Raw genomic sequence first — 18,584 nt, forward strand, 5'->3', positions numbered from 1 at the left:
CATTTTAAATATATATTTTATTTAAACACCTTGGTAACAAACATGATTGTGGTTGGGTTTCAGTCATATAAGAGGACACCCCTCATGCATTTTTAATTGTTATAAGCCACAATACTAGGTCATGAGTATAAAAAATAAAATGAGTCAGAAAACTCTGAAATACAATTTTTATTTTGCTTTATTTTTATTTGTTGGCCACATTTGTGATGTTCAGGGACTCTACTTGGTCAGAGTTTGAGAGGCCTTGCAGCATGTGATGTGGGGAACAAACCCTGGGTTCCAACAAGCAAGACACATGCTCCAGTCCTTTGAGTTATTTCCCTAGTAGTTAAATACAATCTTTAATCTTCTACCTAAATAAATTAATTTCTACCAACACTATCTGCATATACATGTATGTAAAGCCATAAATTATATTGGAATAAATTATAATATTATATAAATTGGATTATTATAAACATAATATTTAGTATTCTTATAATAGTCAATATTAAAACAAGTATTAGGATACTAAATATGAGTATTTTGAAGTAATATATCTTCATTGTAGAAAATTAAACTATCTACACAAGTGACAGAATAAACCAAGATCATCAGTAATTCTGTAACCAGAAAAGACTTATGACAGTTTAAAATATTTACTAGTGGGGCCAGCATTGATAGCACAGCAGTAGGGCTTTTGCCTTGCATGTGACAAGCCACCTACAGAACCGAGTTCGATCTCCAACATTTCATATGGTCCCTCAAGCCTTCCTGGAGTGATTTCTAGTGCAGAGCCAGTAGTAACCCTGGAGCACCGCCAGGAGAACCCCCCAAAAAAATTTACTACTAAAATGAACAATCATATAGCATACATAAAATCTATATTTATCATTTAGCAAATGAATATAAAGTGAGTGTTCATGTAACTTTTCTCTGAAGTTCAAGAAATCACCCCTCATTTTATTCCAAGATTTTTGTCTCATCTGTGTCTCATCACAACCCTCTTTGTCTTCAAAGGAAGTGTCTTGTTCAGTACTATGCTGTAACACTATTTTGTATTTTTTATTTACATAATTAATTTTCTTTGTTTTATAATAGACAGTGTGGAATTTGCCCATTTCTGGTATTCATTAATTTCTCTGTTAATAAATATTGGCATATAATATATCACTAAAACAGCATTGTGCTTTACATTCTGTCCTGTAACTTACTTTTGAAAATAAACATACATCTTTTGTTTCTTTGAATATCCTTTCATTTTATAAAATTTAATGACTACATATTCTACTTGGACCAAATTTTATTTACCATAATTGGGACATGTGGGGAGAAAATTGGGCCACTCAGGTAGTGCTCAGGGATCTTCGCTCAGGAATAACTCCTCTCAATGCTCAGAGAAACATATGCAGTGACAAGGATTAAGTCCACGTTTACAGAGCAAGTGCCTTAGCCCAACCTTGAACCACATTTAAATTAATGTTCAATTATAAAGTATCCAATGTTATATGATTACAAATATTTTTGGACTTTTTTGGATGGGGAACATGGCACACCTAAATGTACCAGATCTTAATCCTGGCTTTGTGTTCAAGATTTGTGTTCAGGCTTTGTGTGATGAATTATACAGTGTACATGGATTAAATAAAGGTTATCTGCATAAAAATCAATGCTTTTATACACTATATTATTTCTCCAGCTCTTATCAGCAATATTTTAATTGCTATACTTGAAGATACAATACTGTGTACATCTATAATTATTGTCTTAAAAGTTTAAAAAAAAACTAGAATATTGTCCCTAGGATAAATTCTAGCCAAAAAAGTATAGATTTTTGTTTCAGTGTTATTTATGTGGGCCAAGGGCCATTTTCAAAGACATGTGGGCCATCTGTGTGGGCCCAGGATTTTGCTGTTCAGACAACACCATGCAATGCCCATGGCCACCAGATTCACATCCAGTGATACGAGGACATAGGCATCTGTATCAAATGTCAACTTTATGGACTCCAGATGCAAAAAAATATGCTTCAACAAAGTTCCTAAATAATTTTAATGATTTTGACATTGTTACCTAATTTTTACTTACATAAAAGTATTCTATCAAATTTTCAAGATAAATACCAAATGACAATTTTCAACATTCTTAGCAGCATTAAATGTTGTATATGTTACAAGGTTGAACAAAAATAGTATTTTAAAAAAAATCATTGTGTATTATTTAAATCTACATCCCATTTCTTTCCAAGGGGTTAAATAATTCTTTAAACTGAATTAATATTTGTTATCCTACACTGCCTCTTAATCATTCTAGTTTATGTTTTGTAGGATCAGCATTTATAAACTAATCAATGAATAACAATTTTAAGGTTTATTTTACATTATGTTCTATCAGTTGTTTTTCACTTTAAGGATATTATCAAACAGTAAAAAAAAAAAAAAGGAGGAAACTATTTCTGAAAAAGGAAAGAAAAAAAAGACCATACAAAAACTCAAAGCCAACATCAAACTTATCATACTCAATGCATACAACTGAAAGCTTTCCTTTAAAATCAGGCATAATTAAGTCATGAAATTTGCTTATACATGAAGACGTGAAAAGTATCATGCTGAGTGAAATGAGTCAGAGGACAGACAGAATGACAGCACACATTAGTGAGATATGATATAAAAAAAAACTAAGTATGAGAATAATAACTAAAGACAATACAAGTGAGGGCCGGGAGTACTGGGCATTGATAAGAAGCCTTCCACAAAGAGCAGAGGAAAGCAGTTAGGACAGAGAAGGGATCGTTATGACAATAATAGTTGGAAATGATCATTCTGGACAAGAACTGGGTGCTGAGAAAAGATAAAGTGATACTCATGATACCCTTTCAGTAACAGTATTGCAAATCACAGTGCATAAGAGAGAAAAATGATAAGAAATAAAAAGAGAGAGAGAGTGAATACTGTCTGTTATAGAGTCAAGGCAGGCTGGGGTGGAAGTTTGGGAAGAAACTTGGAACATGTGTGGTGGCAAGTGCACATGGGTGAAAAGATAGGTGTTACAACACTGACTGAAACTCAGCCATCAACAACTTTGTAAATGTTTATTTCATGGTGACTCAATAAGAAAAATTAAATACTTTAAAAAATAATAAGACAAAGATAACAACTTTAGCTCTTATACTATAATATATATTTTTAAACATACTTTCCACAGCACATAGTAATTAACAAAAATGATCCAAACTAAAAATATGACTCTTAGTAGATGCCAGGACAATAAACATAGAAATACTCCATCAAAATAAAAGATTGTCAAAAACATTAGTCCAGTATGGCACAGTAGCTAGAAATCCAATAACCAAATATCTATTGAAATTTTATATGCAAATAATTAGAAGACAAATTAAGAAAATTACATTTATTAAAACAAGAGAAATAATCAAATATATATAAATCTACTTAACAAAATGAGGTAAAACACTTACTCATAGAAACTAGAGTCATTATTTTAAAAATAGACAAGTTGGAATGGAAAGATGTTCCAAGAAAATGAAATGGGAAATTTATATTGTTTAAACAACCACTTAACGAATGCACTTTATAGAACTAAATTACAATATAATTTGACATAATTTTCAAATATATAGAAAAAATTACTAAAAGAATATTACTAAATTTTGTACAGAACCAAAAGCATTCCTTGTCATTAAAAATTGCCCAGGCAGAAAAAGAAGAATGAAAATATAAAGTGTCAATGCAGTGTCAGTGTCTGACTTCAAAACTTTCCATAAACTAATAAAAAACAGTGTGGTACTGAGGCAAAAGTAGACAAGCTAATGTATTAAAATTGGGAGTCCAGAAGAAAATATTCAGCTATATAGAGAGTTCATTTATGATAAAGGAATTCCAGCACCACATGCTTTCCCAAGCATTGCGAAGTGCAGCTATGCAGGGTCATCATGAGGTGTAAATCTGGAGCCAGGTGACCCAGGTAATCCCCAATACTGCAGGTTCTAACAAGTACCCATCTTCCCTGAAAAGAAACATATAATGGAAATGATTCACCATTTAACACAAGGCCACATAGCCACAACAGAAAATTTTACTCTCATTCATTTTACTGTATAGTTTTGGTTTTGCGGAGACATAGTATGAGCTTAAGGTACTTGCCTTTGCATAAGGCTGACACAGCTCTCGATGTCCAGCAGCATGTATTTGGCCCCAGGAGTATTATCAGTAATGTCCTGTCTGAATTTGAGCAGAGAGCTAGATGCAGCTTCTGAGCACCTGTAGCCCACTGTTCAAAAGGGAGTATGAAAGAAAAAACATAAGCATCAATTAAAACCCAATACTTTCTCTTAGTGTGCTTTTTGCTGTTTCATTTTTATGTTCTAACTTTTGGGAAAATAAAAGGAAGCAAACCTGGAGAAAATGCTAATGGAGTTAAATCAGATATTTACAACTTTGGTATTGTGTCCTTATCTATTTCTTTTAAATACTTTAGTTTTAATATTTTCATAATTGCAGAGACGGTCTAAATTTATCTTTATATTAAATTCACTCCTATTCTTTTTGTTTTGTTTTGTTTTGTTTTTGTTTTTTGTTTTTGGGTCACACCCGACAGCACTCAGGGGTTACTCCTGGCTCTATGCTCAGAAATTGCCTCCTGGCAGACTCGGAGAACCATATGGGATACCGGATTTGACACCACATCCTTCTGCATGCAAGGCAATACGCTTTACCCTCCATGCCATCTCTCAGCCCCAAATCACTCTATTCTATTAAAAAATCCTATGCAACATCTATTTGTAAATTTCATTAACCCCCAGACTTTTGCTGTTATTGTTTATGGACCACACTTAGCCAGTGCAGGAAGGGTCATTACCCTTAGCACGTGTGGCACAGGGGACCATGACTGGCGAGTACTTGGAGGACCACATGCAAAGGCAGGATTTGAACTGCTGTATGATGGTTGTAGCTGCATCAAAGCAGTGCACCTGAACCTCATATATCTTTTGGCCCTCCTGCACATTTTAAATAAAGATTCAATACTTAAAACATTGCGTGACATGAAGTATTGGACGAGTGATTTTTAAAAGTATCTGTTAACAATATATAACATACACTGAAAATAAAAGATGCATGAAGGGAAGGCATCAAAATAGGCTATCATTCTATAGAATGAAATGTCTGTATCTGAGAGCAGTAAAAATATTTAATCTGAAAATGGCAACAAATTTTGATTTTTAATCAATGACACCATTTAAGAAAAACACTCCAGAAAATACATTAGTAAGAGCGATTCTGAGACCTAATCACCTTTTCTGCTCACAGCTCATGAGTTAGAAACTAGAAAGACAAGGTGAAAGAAAGTGAGTGGAAAAAACTGGGACAATGTCTTCACTTTGGTGCATACTGTCCTTTGCTTCCGCCTTTATCTGTCTCCCTTTTTTCCTGTGCTTTTCAGAAAGGTGACAAGATAGAGCCTTAAGACAGGCTCCAGTAAATTTTAATATCAGCCTAAAATGGTGAAGTTAAAGCAGGAGGGTTCATTCCTTGACTTATGTAAAGTTTGTTCAAACCTGTCTTGTTCTCCCTTTAAATCTGATAGTGCATAGATTTCTTAATGATGTGTAAATTAAAAGGACTTATTAAAGACTCAATAAGTCAATACAAAAAGAGCTGAAAGAAATTCTATAATAATTTCAGGAGAAATGTAATATATTACACATACTGGTGTGTATCTAGAACAAATATTTAAACAAACAAAAATCCCCAGCTGAATAGAATGATTGACTTTCTCCTGTCTAGTCACCCTACAGATATATAAAAAATATAGATATTGCCAAATAGCTTCTTTCCTTTTAAATCTCATTCCTTCCATTAAGAATAAAGTTTTTAGTCTCCCCATTAGTTGCAACAGTAGCAAAGTTTTTGAAAGTTAATGAATCTCTCTTGTAGTTCTAGGCATTAACTAACTTAGGCATATTTGAATTGTGGCATTAAATAATTATTCTAAATTTTATTGTATTAAATAAAAGCATCAAGAAGGTTTTTGTAAGTATGGGAAAACATGGGAAGTTGATTTTCATGGAAAGAAGATATTCATCACCATTAGCCACATTTATAAAAATAAGCGTATGAATTGAAGAGGTAGTACAGAGCATAACATGGCTGCCTTTCATGCAGCAAAACCCAGTTAAATACCAGCACTGTATATGGTCCCCTGAGCATCAGCACGAGTGACTTCTGACCATGAAGCCAGGAGTAAGTACTGAACATACTTGGGTGTGGCCAAACTAGAAAATTAAATAAATATACCCAGAAATAAATGGAAGAATAAAAACATGTAATAAGGTGCATTACTCTAATGGCAACCTATTAAAGATGAAAAAGTATAAAATCATTCTACTCATTGTATCTCCAACCCCAGATAAACTAGTCTGAATCAGGGTTGCACATGAAATAACTCAAACCAGACTGAGGATGAAAAACATGTAAACTGGCAGTCTTTTTTCTCATATGGAGTCCCTCTGCCTGCCAGAACTATCATTTTTCGTAAGTACAGAAACCAACTCAGGAGGAGCAGTAAGGACAGATAGCTCAGGCTATCCTGAGCCAGTTCCACCCAGGTTTACAAGTAAGTCAATCTCTGTTTTGGGGTAAATCCAAGTTGTAAACAAATATACAAAGGAACCAGGGATGATCTTTGTTTTAGGTAAAATAAGGTATAACCTAAGAAAAAAAATATAGAAAAGAAAATTGAGAATGATGAGATGTTTTGCAAATCCAAAAGAGCACATTTCTGATGCATGGGAATACCAGTATCCTATTAATATCCTATTAGCCAATATCCTATTAACTTTGAGGAGCTTGTCTCAGTGTGGATCTGCTGGTAGAAGTATCAAATAAGAGTTGGCTTTGAGAGCCAGAGGCATAAGAAAACAGGAACCTTGTGCTTCACAGGGGCATGGCCCTGCATGACCATTCTTTGTCCAGAGAAGGAGCTGTATAAAACTTAAGGTTTCTTTAGTTCTAGGGACAGAGCCATAGTATAGAAAATAGGGAATTTACCTTTCACAAGGCCTACTAGGTTCTATTCCTGCACCCCATATGGGGCCCCAAGAACTGCCAGGAATAATTCCTGAGAATGGAACCAGAAATAATTTCTGAGCATCGCTAGGTATGGCAAAAAAAATTAATCAAATAAATAAAATTCCTATAACTCTTTTCATTATCCAAGGCTGCTTTAAACCACTAATATCTTTTCAAATAATTTTTTTTTGCTTTAGTTGCAATCAAGAAAGTTGACCTACCAGGTTCAAATCCTGACAACCCTTATGGCTCCCTAAGCCTGGCAGGAATGATTTTTGAGTGCAAAGCCAGGAGTAACACCTACACGCCTTTATTTTTGCTTTATTTTTTCTATGTCAGGTTTCATAAAACAAAAGAAAAAACAAAAAATTTGTTCTATATAAAGTCCAATGTAAAGTTAAAGGGTCTCCTGCTAAATGTTTTTAGTGTTCTTAGCCAATAAATACTGAACAATAATAAAAGCAGGTATTTCAAAACATAGAAATCAGTCAGTGGTAGTAGAAAAGAGCTGAAAAGGAGCCTCATGCATTGCTGAATAGAATGTCATCTAGTTCAGAATCTTTGGCAAGCAATATAGGTATTTTTCCCCAAAATAATAGAACTCCCACATAACCAGCAATTCCTTCTTGGTATCTATCCCCCAAATATTAAACCATTACTTTGGAAAGATATATACATGCCCATTGAATACAATATAGGATATCTGGAAATCACCTAAATGCCTGGCAGATGAATGAATAAAGGTATATATGCACAATGAAATAATATGCAGCTTTAAAAAAAGGAAAATCATGTAATTTACTGTAAAATGGATGCATCTGTTAAGCAAAATGAGAAAGAGGTCAAATACTAAATAATCTCATTCATCTGTGGCACATAGAGACAAAGTAAGGGTACAGAGAGTATGTTCAATGGCAAATATTCATCTTAGATTACAAAACAGAAATTATCCAAGCATTATGAGTAGGGTTAGGATATGAAGAGCACAAAGATCAGACTAGAAGAGACATAGAAATTGTGGTGGAAAATAGCCAGTGGTTTCTGGCTTTTTTGCTGATGACAAGGTTCATTAACATTATACACCAATGCCATAAACTTCAAACAATTGTAGCCATGTTATCTAAACTATAACTAAAAATAAACTAAAATCAGCAATGAAGATCTACTGAACAAAGTACTCTGCCTTTGTACATGTTGCAAACCTGTTGTAAGTAAATTACAGGAGAGGTATTCAGTGATAAGAAATAGGTCAAGAAAAATATTTTTCAAGAAAGTAAATTCATGGTACTTTTTTGTATGTCTCTCCTTATAGATTTATTTCTGTATCTATTTATTATATTTCTTTGGACTATATGTCCAGTGATGTTTGTGAGTTGCACCAACCTCTGCAAAGAGCTTGCTTTCATTTTTGTTTAGGAACTATGTAATGCCAGAAATCAAGTCCAGGCTTACCTCTCACACAGCACATACTTAGACCATTTCTGGTATTTCTCTCTGGCTCCTACTTATTTCTTCTTGAGCAGCTGGTGACCAAAGAATGTTAACACTCATAATTAAGCTTTAAACTAGAGTTCATTCAAGTATCATTGAATTACCAGTTTGCAAGTTTGACAAAATTTGCAGTGACTTTACAAAATAAAGACTTTTGGGTACACTTTTCATTTGGAAAGGCCTTGTGATTTATGAGCTCTGAGATGAAGAATTCAAAAGTGAGTCATGGGTAATTTAAAAGTTTCAAGTCAGTCCTCACCTACAAGAGAGACCAAAGTGGATGTCATTTCATTGGCAGTTGAGATGGTGTTGCATTTAATCCAGGTCCTCACCAACTACTGTGGCCATACTGATGGGCCTTTACAGACTCTGAATTTCTTATAGTCTTTCCATTCATTCTGGGTTCAAGCCAGGTTCAACCAGTACATTTACTATGTTATGGAAATCCATCTGTTTCTATCACAATCCTAGTAGAATTGTCCAACCTTGGTAGGACATCAATTTCAAGTCTGAGATTAAAGTTCAATTTAATGTTAAATTAATTGAAAGGATAGATTTCAAACAGAAATATAGACAACTCACTGAGAAAATTCTGGGTACTGGACCACAAGTCATTTGGTGGCAATATGCATTAGCCACATCCAAGTGTCACATTCTGATTTGATCATTCACACCATCTGACCTGGGAAGGGGATAGATGTCTAAGAGCCAGCAAGTGGTCAAATCAGCTAAAATTATACATTCAACTGTCAAACAGAACTCTTCTATTTAACTCCCAGATATATTTAGGTCCAGTTTGTATATTTTATGTTAATGGGAAGAACAGGAAATGAAATGGGCAGGCAGATTTGGGCATGTCTGGCAGTGGCACTTTGGAACAACCATGTAGTGGTATGTAAAAACTTTCTGCTTCACACATAGTCTATCAACACAGTAACATAGCTACTGAGACACATCTGAAGAAGCAAGTTTTGCTTTAAAACCAAAAACATGAAAATAATTCCCTCCTATTGGCACACTGGCAGAGCTAGTGAGATTTTTCAGCCCAGAATATGAAAGACGTTGGCTTATATGTCATACATGGCCTTTCCCTTTTTCTTGTACAACCTCCTGAATTCATGTTGGTTTATTCAAATTTAGTACATAATTGAAAGCCAGCTGCTATTTCATAGGTGACTGGAAGTCTTAATATTCTTTGGGAAACATGCAAAATTAACTGAGTTCACATAATACAATATCCCTTTTTCACTATTCATCTACTTAATTTGATTTTAATTCATAAATAACTATTTTATTGAAGCACACCATTCTACTTGTAAGTCATCATAGGATCAAATAGAAAATTTTTCTGTAAATTATTTCTTCTAACACCCTTTAATGGGAGCTATTTCAATACTAGAAAATGTTGCAAGCATAAATGTAGAAAAGACATGTAAAAGATCTAAGTCTCACCTTAAGGAATTGAAGACTTAGGGTTCAAACTAAGTTCCTGACGTTCCTACACTTTTTGCAGCTACTTACAACATTTTGGAGTATCTATTATCTATAAACATGATGATAGTATATAAGAAAAAATTAGTATAAACTATTTTGTTTCTCATGGATATTTTAATACATAGAAAAGAGGCAAAACCTGTATAAACTCATATATATATATATATATATATATATATATATATATATATATATATGTGGCCAAATGATACTTGACAAAGTGAGTCAAAGGAGAAAAAAACTAAACTCAATAATAAGGAAGTAAAAAATTCAATACAAATAGACCAAATATGTATGATAATTTAATACATGAAATAAATGAATATCAGGTAACTTGAGAAAAATGCTAATTAACCATTATGAAAATTCAAATCTTTCTGCCAATGCAAGAGTACAGTGTATAGGGCACTAAATTTTGCATGTGGCAATCCAAATTTGATATTGAACATCTTATATAGTTCCTCCCAAGGACTCACTAGAGTATTTAACCACAGATTTAAGAGTGACCACTTGAGCATCAGCAATATGACCCAAAAATTAAATAAAAATGCAAATTGTGCCTCAGTGATATGTCAAAAATGACAATTTTATTTTTTTCCTAATAACCATAATAAAGTGCAGAAAAAATTGATAGTTACTTAAATAGGTTGAACATTCGTTTACAAATATGACTTTGCAGTATAATTGCTAGCTATTTATGATAGAGAAATCAAAACTTATGTCCTGTATAAGTATTACAACTAAATAATTATCACATTTATAAAAATAATCTCCAAAGACTGGAAATCAGTAATGGTCACCATATTACATAAATAATTTTGGGGACATTAATACTGTATAAATACACTTTTGGGTATAAATACACCCAGAGAAGGATTAGGCTTATTAATAAAACCAACAAACCAACTAGACACACAGTAATATATAGTATAAAGCACATACATTATGCTGAGTGAAAAAATCTGATTTCCTTTTAAACTGTCTACAGTGTTTTTCTATTATATTACAGCCTAGTAATTAAAAAACTTACTGGGGACAGAAGACTTCTGGTAGTTCCCAGGATAAAAGTGGAGAAAATGCTTAAAGAGATGTGATGTATGTTATTTTAGGGGTGTTAGGAAATATGTGCCTTCAATTTAAAAAACAGATATGTTAAATCCATAGAGCTTTGCATTGAAGACAATGAATTCTGTTGTATGTTTAAGTGCATTTCAATATAATCTGTCTTCAAGTGTTTTTCTGCATGCCAAAGCACAGGCTGGTCCACCCCAGTGAACTTTGCTTTTTCCTGGTATTAAGGCAGAGTTTTACTTCCCACCCACACTACCCTGTCCTCCAGCGGAGACTTTCCTGTTCTCATATCGAGCACTCAGCCATCTTCAGTACTCTTAAACTCCATCCTTTCACTCTTTCAGATAACATGTTTCCCCTTTCTATTCCTGACGTCACTACTTTGTGCCCTTCAACATATATAGTCTAGTTCATTTCTAGACCTAATGGTCAGACTATCCCTTCCCTGCATTTCTTTGTTCTTCTATGCATCCCTCCTCTATTCTCTGGCCTCCTATGATCATTATAAAATGTAAGTCTCCACATTAATGTATGCTCAAAAGCTTGCAAAGTGTTCGGTTGGGAAGAAGTCCCAAGTTCCTTTAAACTACCTGGAGGGAATTACCCACTGTATTCTTCTGCAGCTCTCCTAAGCCTTGAAGTCCAGCCATACTGTCCCCCAAGTCGGTCATGTTGCTTTATCCTATTCTGTATTTTCACAAATTTTACATTTTCTTTTACCTAAAATCTTTCTGTGATAATCTCTAGTGAAAGCAGGTTGTCTTTTAACACTTCTGACATCTCATTTACTCAATGGCAAGAAACTTCACTCCGTGGCTCCCATTAGCTGGTTCTGATTTGTGTGTTCCAATCCCAGTTTCCCAGTAACACATACTTACACCTTGATGAGCATGGGGGTATAATAATATGTACGGCAAGTGTGTCTCAATCTGGTTGACCCAATAAATCATGTGCTGCTTAAATAGATTGGCTGTGTGGGTAGTAGAATCCTCACAGCAAGAGGCATTTGGTAAATATCTCTCAGATGACTGAGCAAATGAACATAAAATTCTATTACATTTCCAGTATAAAAAGAGTTCAAAAACATGTTACCCTGTTGACCTACATTCCGTGAGATTTGGGCTCTGGGTAGAACTGTTCAGAGAATAGATCACCTTATACATGTATCCTCTAAGGCATACTGTGGCCAAAACAAATTCCTGAGGCTTTAGAAGAGTAAATGTGTTAAGGCAGGCATAACATATAAGCAGATTGGGTGTGGGAAAAATACAAGAAGGGTTAGTAAGGTCACCGTCCTTCATTTTAAGTCTTCAATGAAAGTTCTCACAGGGTATTTGTATCACACATAGGTCACTCCAGTTCCCAAATGAGACCGAACTAGTTTCTGGACTTGCTATTTGTGGCATAGTCGACTCAGTGCAAGAAAGTCTGTGGCTTGCATCTGTATTTGTTCTGCCCTGATAAGCATGGCGAATTGTACTTTTATTTTTTGCCCTGAGAGTGAAAGTTGATTTGGGGGAGTGGGTGGGTGAGTTATGTGATACAATGGCTGTGCATTTTTAAAAGGGGATCAGAGATAAGGAGAAGTGGGAGTTGGCATGTTCTCTGAAATGGTCCTGCTTGCTGCATTGGTTTTTCCAGTGGAAAAGAGTATCAAGGGCAGACACTGATACAGACAGTTGAGGCAATTATATCATAGTGTTATATATAAAAATCTTGGTGTACAGGCCAAGAACTACTCATCCTATAAAGTAAAAAATATCAGGTAGAAGGAAGAAGAGAAGCTGCACCCAAATTCAACCACTGACTATACGGATCCTGCAGATATATTATAAATGAAAAAAACATTTAACTGAAAGTAAAAACTTTCCACATTCACACGTAAATGATCTGTTGCTGAATTTTTCCCCTTTGCTAACTATCTTTATTCTTTTTTTTTTCTTTTTTTTTTAAGGGGAAAAGGTGGAACTAATTAGGACATTTTAATACATAATAGAGTGTTTTTGCTACAGTTCCATTCATCACAATTATTCTATTCTCTTTTATTCCAGAATTGGTGGAGTGTCTTCTCTTACTTTTGTGTTGAGATTTCTAATTCATTTTCTCTCAATTTGCTCTCACAGTTAATAAACTGGAAATGAATTAGAAATTACAAAACTATAGATTATTAATTTGCAACCAAAACAAATTGTTGGGCTGAGCAGCTTTCTTAAATTTAATCAAATTACGTTTTGTCAAATTGGCATCAGTGAAATTGTCTTGCAAGAAATGTCTGGGGAGGGAGTAACTGATTAATGATGCATTATTGGGAGACTTCTGTGTGGCTGCTGTTAGAGTTCTGTGGCGCTTCATGGATTCACTAGCCAAAGAGTGATGAGGATAGTCCTTATGGCTAGCAAATCACTGCTTATTACTGAACTTGCCCCTTTCTACTTGCTGGGAACACTTAGGGAATTTCCCATATATCGTAGGGAATCATTTTTAAAAAGGTGATATTTATTTTATTTCCCACTTATATTTTATGGCAATTATCATGAAATTTGCTGGTAATTCAAAATTCAGGAGCCCTTTTCTAAAAACAACAGGAGTATGTGTTGTTGAAGATTCTAGAATCAAAGGTCAAAAGGTTAGTTCAGGGGTCAGGGTCCTTGCTTTGAATGCAGCTCAACAAGTTCCCTTAGCACTGTCAAAGTGACTCCTGAACACAACCCAGGTGCAAAAATTTAAAAAAATTAAAAATTACAATATCAAAACAACATAGAAAGAGAGATATTTTCTAACTACCCAAAGAAAAGGGCTAGAATCTTTTGTGGGTTTTGTTTTGTTTTTGTTTTTTTTTGGAGGGGTTGTTGTTTTAATTTTTTGGTTTTTTGGTCACACCCTACAGTGCTCAGGGGTTACTCCTTATTCTGCTCTCAGAAAGCCTTCCTGGTAGGTTCAGGGAACCATATGGGATGCTAGGGATTGAACCTGGGCCCTTCCTGAGTTGGCCATGTACAAAGCAAATACCTTACCACTGTGCTATCATTCTGGCTGGGCTCCTGTGTTCGTTGTATTTTTTTTCTTCTTTCTTTCTTTGTTTTCCCATTTCTAGACTACATCTGCCGTATTCAGGGCTTACTCCTGGCTCTGGTTCTCAGAAATTACTCTTGGCAGGCTTGAGGGACATATGGGATTCTGGAAACCAAACCCAGATCAGCTGTGTGCAAAGCAAATAAATGCCTTTCCCACTGAGCTATCACTCTGGCCCCAAAGGGCTAGAATATAAGACCATTGTCCTCCTTCTGTGAGTAATGAAAAATTAAGATTTTACATTATCATGGGTCCTCTTTCATATTATACAATACCCATTTAAAACATAAGCCAAAATAATTTTATCATAAAATAAGAGAATAACTGATATTTCAGCTTGTGCATATATAAAGATATATATGTCTATGTGTGTATGTATATTTGTGTGTATATATGTAAACACATATGTGTATGTGTGTACTTACTCTTATAGGGAAAAAGTATTACCCAAAGTAACTAAACTTTTTTAAATCTGTTTTAAATTTACAGTCTATTTTTATTTACTCTCATCTTTAATTTATTGATAGAAGAGTAGATAGAAAAGAAATTTATATTGCTTTATTATCATTTTGGACTCATCATTTTTATCATGAGTGTTTGGGTTAATAACCAGAACTGACATTTTTTAAAAGATAAATAATTTTGTAATGCTAGTCATTTGTACTTGTTTGTAAATTATTTTATTTTTTTACGTAAATAAAAGAAGTTTTCTTTTCCAAAAGAAAATATGACTTCTTGGAACCCCAGAAGACTTCAGCATATCACATTCTACTTATTTTATGTTAGGAGAGACATATGGTGAAAAGAGAAAACTAAGGCTGAAGAAAGAGCTCAGCGTTGCATCTAGCAGACCTAATTTCAGTCCTCATTCCCAAAAACCTCATGGCTCCCCAAACCACACTGGAAGTATAATTCCTCAGCATAAAGTCAGGAGTATCCCCTTAATATTGTCATATCTGACCAACAAACAGAAAAAAAATCAACCAAACAAAATGCAATTTAAAGAGTCAATATCTCAGGTTGAAACTGACTATCTGTCTTCCAAGTAACACAAGATTGGCCATTCATGCGATGGGATGCTACTTAGCAATAAAAAAGGAATCTGTAATTCATATATATATATATCCCAAAATACAAGATTGTACACCACAAAAACTATATGTGGTGTGAATGAAGCCCAACATGATATAGAAGATATTCTATGTTCATTTTTGAATATACAATCCATGGATATGCTATATATGTACATATTTACTAAACTGGCTATCTTATATATGAGCATTTCAAACATGCATATTAAGGATAAAGATAATAAAATAGTGTTTCTTTGTGGAGGCTCAGAGAAGATTTTTGATATGTGATACATATTCTTTGCTTGATTTTTGAGGACAACATTAGTGTATATACACACACTCATAATTTTTGAAATTCTCAAATTCAATAGCTTAAAATTATTTTTCAATTATATTCAGTTAGTTTGTACTTATTTTTCTTAAAATATGGCTATTATATTTTAAAGTACAAATTTAATAATCTTATAATCAAATATTAAAAGATTTTTCTTGATATTGGGATGAGAAACACTTTTTACATTTATTTACGAGGAGGTGCAATCTCATTTATTCACTCACTCCAATCATATTTTTCTTCTTTCCCAATAAAACTCTTCTTTTAGTTTATTAATTATTCCCTTAGAAAATTTCTGTGTTGTTATTAAATTTATTTTTTTTAGATTTTTAGATTTTAAATTAGATTATATACCGATTGACTCTATTTATTTTTGGTTTTACGATCACAGTACAATGCATTTAGGATTTACTCCTAGATCTGTGCTTAGGTGGGGCTGGATATCAAACTCAGATCAAAATGGTGTATTTTTATTTATTTATTTATTTATTTATTTATTTATTTATTTATTTATTTATTTATTTATTTATTTATTTATTGGGTTTTTGGGTGACACCCGGCAGCACTCAGGGGTACTCCTGGCTCTACACTCAGAAATCGCTTCTGGGAGACTCTGGGGAACCATATGGAATGCTGGAATTCGAATCACCAACCTTCTGCATACAAGGCAAACACTTTACCTCCATGCTATCTCTCCGGCCCAAATGGCTTCTTTTATTGAGTGCATTTATTCTACTCTTTTAAATTTTCTTATTGATTATTCTTTATAAATAAATTAATGAGCCGGAGAGATAGCACAGCGGTAAGGCGTTTGCCTTAGATGCTGAAGGACGGTGGTTCAAATCCCGGCATCCCATATGGTCCCCGGAGTCTCCCAGGAGCGTTTTCTGAGCATAGAGCCAGGAGTAACCCCTGAGCACTGCCGGGTGTAACCCAAAAACCATTAAAAAATTAATGATATTTAAAATATCATATCACTTTATTAACTTTGGTTAATTTTATTAGTTTTTAGTTTATGTTATATTTTATAAATAGTAAAGTTTATTAATATCTGTAGATAGTCTTATTCAAAACTTTAATTTCTTTGAAGTTTACTGCACTAGCTAGAAGCTCTACAACACAAAATAGGTCAAAATAACCAACAAGAGATTACAACCAACCTTCTGTTATTTATTATTATTTATATTATTTCTCTGTTAAGTAAGTTTGTGTCTAACAAATAAATATTAGATTTTTAAATAGTCGTTTACATTTGGGGGGATGTTGTTACTTGATTTTATTATTATAAAATGGGTTGTCTTTGTTAAAATAAGGGATTAAATGATTGTTTTAATAACTATTAGGATGATCATATTTCTTGTTCTTTAAAACAGTAGTCATTTACATTAAAATATGAATACTTCATGCTAAAATAATCTTTTTTTACTACACTAGTTTTTTATTTTATTTAAATTATTATAATTTACAAAATTATTCATAGTTGGAACCATTCCACCGCCATGGTCAACTTCCCTCCACCAATGTTGCCAGAGTACATCCCATGTCACCACCTGCCAACCCAGTCTGCTAGCATAACATGCTATGCTAGTTTTGATTATTCAAATTTGGGTCTCATGATTTTGCTGTTGTTTGCTCTAATTTGAATATTTACTTCTGTTCTTTCTTAAAACCACCAATACACCTGAGACCTCTGGGGCTTTGTTGCCATCCTTTCATATTTGTGTTTCTCCTCCTCCACTCAATTTATTTCCTTCTCCTTCGTATACCCTGGGTTCTAGAGTGTTCTCAACAAACCCCTTTTATCCATTGCATTTCTCATGACAATTATTCTAAATACCACATATAAGTGATATCATCCTTTATTTATACTTCTAATTTATTTCCTTTAACATAATATCTTCCAGTTTCATCCAGTTCTAGCCATGCAATACTGTAAATTGCATGATTGTGTCATTCCTTACAGCTATGTAGTCTTCTATTGTATATATGCACCACATCTTCATATTCCACTCATCTGTTGTTGTTGGGCATCTAAGTCTAGGTCGATTCTAAATAGTTTATTCCAGTTAATTAGTACAATTAGCTATTATACTAAGTGCTGTGATGAATAGCAGTATGGATACATCATAATATGGATACATCCTCTAGGATGAGTGTTTTTCTGTCCTGTGGATAGATTCCCAAAAGTGATATTGCTGAGTCATATGCGAGCTCAATGCTGAGTTAACATTAGCCCTCACATATATATTGATTGATTGATTGATTTTTTTAACTTCTTTATTTTGGTGTAGATATTGAAGTTGATGTCTCCAATTTTATTATATTTTATTTTACCTTATCTTTCTTTTTCTTTTTGCATTCGGCATGGTTTGATTTCAGGACTGAGACTATTGTGTGGTGCTTGTCTTTGTTGCTGTAGTGCTCACTGGATATTTGATTTGATATTTCTTTCTGTATTGTTGTGGTGTTTCAATTACCTTTTTCATGTCCTCTCTCAAACTGAGGTTGAAAGCTTCTAGAAGGACTTTGCCCATTTTTAGCTTATTTGATTTTTCTTTTCTTTTCTTTATTTATTTCACCCCCATTCTATTGCTTTTCTTTCCTTCAAACAAAACTACATAACTTGAATTATCTAGCTCCACCTCTCAAATAGAGGGGCAAACAAGGAAGGATACCAGGACCAAACAGATATATGATCACTAACAGTAAACTAAACAAAGAGGGAACCATCTACTCTAGAAGCCTGGGGGGGGGGGGGGGAGGGTGATGGTGGGGGATATGGGTTGCAGGAAGGGAATGGGGGTGGGGGAAGGAAAAATTTGGTGATGGGTAGTCCCCTGATTCAATGTTAATATGTACCTAAAATACTACTGTGAAAGATATGTAAGCCAATATGATCAAAATAAAAATAAAAAAAAAACACCTCTCAAAGGAAGACCAATAGATGGCCACAGGCACATGGAAAGTGCTCATCATCACTTATAA

Source organism: Suncus etruscus, chromosome 8 (assembly GCF_024139225.1).
Source record: "Suncus etruscus isolate mSunEtr1 chromosome 8, mSunEtr1.pri.cur, whole genome shotgun sequence".
In the NCBI taxonomy this organism is placed as follows: domain Eukaryota; kingdom Metazoa; phylum Chordata; class Mammalia; order Eulipotyphla; family Soricidae; genus Suncus; species Suncus etruscus.